This window comes from Oryctolagus cuniculus, chromosome 6 (assembly GCF_964237555.1).
Source record: "Oryctolagus cuniculus chromosome 6, mOryCun1.1, whole genome shotgun sequence".
Taxonomy (NCBI): domain Eukaryota; kingdom Metazoa; phylum Chordata; class Mammalia; order Lagomorpha; family Leporidae; genus Oryctolagus; species Oryctolagus cuniculus.
In genome coordinates this window covers 113,799,423-113,803,818 of record NC_091437.1, presented here as the reverse complement: position 1 = coordinate 113,803,818, position 4,396 = coordinate 113,799,423, and the positions used below count along the sequence as shown (strand labels likewise).

The 4,396-nt window shown below is 45.0% G+C and overlaps 1 pseudogene; it reads left to right on the top strand.

Annotated features, from left to right (window-relative positions):
• Positions 1 to 258: 258 nt before the first annotated feature.
• Positions 259 to 1,369, top strand: LOC103348154 (eukaryotic translation initiation factor 2D pseudogene; annotated as a pseudogene).
• The last annotated feature ends 3,027 nt before the right edge of the window (positions 1,370 to 4,396 follow it).

Sequence of the window (4,396 nt, the reverse complement as noted above, 5' to 3'; positions counted from 1 at the left end):
CCATGCGCTCCAAGCCTTGGGATTCCGAGGTCATGGGGGAAGGCCGTCCGTTGGCACAGCTCCCTGGCCACTCTGCAATTTTCCATGGCCCAGGCCCACGTGCGACCAAACCAAAACAAGTGTGACAGACTGCTGGCTTCTGGCTGTTAGCTGGCCGGAAACACGGCCTGTACTCCCCCTCCTACCCCTTTGCCATGAGGAAGCTGCCAGATGTTTACGTCTGAGAGGTGCAAACACCGCCCCATCCATATTCCCGAAATGACGATGTCTACATCAGATGTTGAGCGTGGAGCCGCTGAATCCCGCAGAGACCCAGAGATGTTTTCAGTTGCCCCCCCCCCCCCACCGCCCGCCCTCTGGGGCTGACTCAGCAAATGCACGGCTTGCACTTTTTGTCTTTTCTGTGCTTGGCAACAAGAACTGTCCAGAGGAATGTTCTCGAATAATAAATGACAGTGTTCAGAAAAAAAAAAAAAAATGGACTGTCGGGGTCTGAGCAAGGCAAAGTTCCTCTAGAAGGAAGAACAGCCCTGAGGGACACCAGCTGGACATGAAGAAGTCAAGCTACAGGAAGCTCTCGGAGTTCCTACAGCACATGCAGCAGGAGCAGATTGTGCAGGTGAAGGACCTCAGCAGAAGGGTGGAGAGCGTTGTGGCTGTGGATTGGAGACACCGAGGATCACATCTTTCGTCCTACCTGAGCCCTCCCTGACTTCCCAGAGTGTGCAGGAGGGGAGCAGGGAGCAGCCCTATCGCCCTCCAGACATAAAACCCCTCTGCTGTGTCCCAGCCAGCGTGACCCTGCTCTTCCAGGAGTCTGGCCACAAGAAAGGCGGGTGTTCTCGAGGGCAGTGAGGTCCGAGCCATCATCATTAACTATGCCAAGAAAAATGACCTGGTTGATGCAGACAACAAAAATCTTGTGAAACTGCACCCCGTCCTATGTGACTGCCTCCTAGAGACACAGGAACAGCACACCGGCATGAAGCTTCCGTGGGACAGCCTTGTGAGCAGGTGCTTGGGAAAACTGCAGCCTGCCTATCAGGTGACCTTTCCCGGACAAGAGCCTGTTGTGAAGAAAGGGAAAATCTGTCCAACTGACATCACCCTAGCACAGAGAGCTTCTAATAAAAAGGTGACTGTGGTCCGGAACTTGGAGGCCTATGGTCTGGACCCGGACTCTGTAGCTGCCACCCTCCAGCAGCGCTGCCAGGCAAGCACCACCGTCACTCCCGCCCCTGGGGCCAACGACAGCCTACAGGTGCAGATCCAGGGGAACCAGGTGCACCACCTGGGCCGGCTACTGCTGGAAGAGTATCACGAGACACGTCTTCCACCTGCTAGTTTACTTCTCAGATGGCTGCAATAGTTGGAGCTCGGCTGATCTAAAGCCAGGAGCCAGGAGCTTTCTCCAGGTCTCCCGCATAGTGGCAGGTGCCCAAGCACTTGGGCCATCTTTCACTGCTTTCCCAGCTGGATCGGAAGAGGAGCAGCTGGGACACAAACCTGAACCTATATGGAATGCTGCTCCACAGGCTTAGCCACAGACAGCCTACTAAGCCACAGTGCTGTCCCTCATATTCCTTAACACTTTGTAAAATACAGAAGCAACAGATTTTGCACTGTACTTATAACTTTCCTGTTAGGTAGTCTTACCGTAATATTAGTTTTACAGACGATATTCCTCTCATTGCCCTTGATCTTTTCATAGGCCCCTGTAATTCTAATGAGGGCTAGATGGGCTGTAGGTGATTTTCATTTTAAAAATGACACTTAGATTGTAATTTTATTTGCATTTTTCAAAGTCCTAACATTTTTTTTAATTTTCTGATGCATTATAGTAAGTTGACAAACTAATCATACCAAAATGTCAGCTTTTGGATGAAAACTTCTATAAACCCAACCAACATGTGTGTTGCATAAAACCTCAACGTCTTGCACTAATAGTGTGCCAGATGGTACCATCTTGATGGGGAAAATCATGAATCTAGTATTATATTTCAAATTAGAAAAGGTTGATCTTATTATAGACTGTGAAATAGCACTGAAGCTCAAAGATGCAGCTGCAACTTTCGGCTCCCTTATGATATTAAAAATGAAAATTTATGATACATCTCAGAAAACATCTGAGGCTGAAGTAGGATACTTCAATATCTCTGTGGAGTTAGAGTGATTCAAACTTCAACAGGAGGGGGAAAGATGAGGACAGTAGTCTAAAGCCACAGATATGACAACCTAAGAACAAAAGATTTAGAGGTAAGCTAAGAAAAATGAAGCAGGAACAGGTCGATGACAAGTCCTTAACAGGATTTTGTAGACTTGCAGAGGCTGGAAGTAGGCCAATGACTAAGCAGCAAAGAGAGATAGCAGGTTTAATTTTAAAAAGGATGTGGGCCAAGCTCTTTGAATCCTCATGGATATGGGAGAATTCCAAAATGAAAACAAACTGACTTCCCAGCTCAATTGCAGTAAAGACAGGTCTGTATAAGAGCTCAGGTATTCTTTTAATATCTGTCCCCTTATTATCTTTCTAACCACATTTCCTACTACTTCCCTCTAATACTTCACCCCTAAGGCACGAAATCCTCTGCTTATATTCATGCATCCCAAATATATGCCTGTCTCATAGGGCTTCTGTAAAAACTGACAAATTTGCTGTCTTAAAACAGAGAAATTGTTCTTTCTTGGTTCAAAGGTCAAAACTCCAAACCCACAATGTAGGCAGGGCTCCAAGGGAGAATTTTTGCCTGTTCTAGCTTCTTGTAATTCCAGCTGTTCCTCAACTTGTAGCTGCAAAATCCTATTCTTTGTATCCATCTGCAGGTGGCCTCCTCTTCCATGTTCTTGTATCAAACCTTTCTCAGGCTTTTCCTGTGGGAAGGCATGGCATTGTCATGAGTCTTCACTGGACACTCCAGAACCACCTAATCGCAAGATCCTTAATCTAATCATAATGATGACGACTCTGTTTCCAAATAACATCAGGTTCATGGGTGGGGATTATAACAGATACATATATGGGGGAGATACCCTTCAGCACACTGCCCAGGCATGTATGGAAAACATTGCTCATCCTACTCCCTCTTCCTTGAACACTCTGTTCTAGAATGTGAACAACTCACTCTTTCACCTTGCTCAGGCCTGTGCTCTTGTTTTATCTTCTCTAGGATGACTTTTTTCAGACCAGCTTACTTAGAATTACAGTGTCTTTCCTCCAATCCACTGAGATATGAGCCCTATGTTGATTTATTTATTTTCTCCATAATACTTATTCCCATCTTATTACCATTTGTTACTATGTAACATATTTTGCAAGTATTTTCATTATTTGTTCCTGTCTTCATCCATGCATATGTAAGCTACACAAGGACAGAATTGTTATCTGTTGTTCAATATTTTATTCAGAGCACCTAGAAAAGTGATCAGACTGGAACATAGATGGCACTCAATAAATAACTTTTGAATGAATTAAAAAAACATGAGCATTAAAAATGTAAAATAATGTGTGAGAAATGTGAAGACATCTGAGTTGATGAGCAATGGCAGTTAAGTTTGGGGCAGTGACAGGAATCTAAGATGGAAAAGCAGGGAAAGACCTCCTGATTTTGACCACGGGAAGATAACAGAAGAAAAGCAGAATCATTGCATTCCAGGGGAATTTTGGAGAGAAGTTAGCAGAAAGATAACATCGTGGTGCCACATGGACAGCAGCTACCAGTGACCTGAAGCCAGGGTCTGGGGGAGACATCATTTTTTGGAGGAATCTGACACAGCCCTTGTCACTGGTGATGTTGCCTGAGGGAGAACCTTGCACACCTCACTAACTTTGACTCCAGCCTGGAGTGTTAATGTGGGATGGGAAAGGGGAGACAACAGGGTGCCCACTTAACCATATGGTGAGCACGTTTATTTCTCACCATCTCCCCACAAGGGTGCCCAACAACTAGAAGGGAGGATGCACATCTTAATAACATGAGTAGAAGCTGCAGCTGCACACAACTAGTGGATTTTTTTCAAAATAATAAATCCCCACTCCAACCTGACTTTGAGTCTGGCCTAGAGGGTTGACAAGGGGTAGGGTGCCTACACAGCCCTATGAAGAACTCTGTTCTCCAGCATTCTATCACAGGCACGTGGACTCAATTTGCTTTCTGCAAGAAACATACATCATCAACAGATATACACAGAGACTGAAAATGAAAGGATAGAAAAAGATATCCCATGCTAATGGAAATCAAAAAGGAACAGGTATGGGCATCCTACTATCAGACAAAATTGACTTTAACACAGAAACTGTTAAAAGATACAAAGGTAGGCATTATTTAATGATTAAAGGATCAATTCATCAAGAAGATGTGACTGTTGTAAATGTATATACACCCAATGCCAGTGTGCC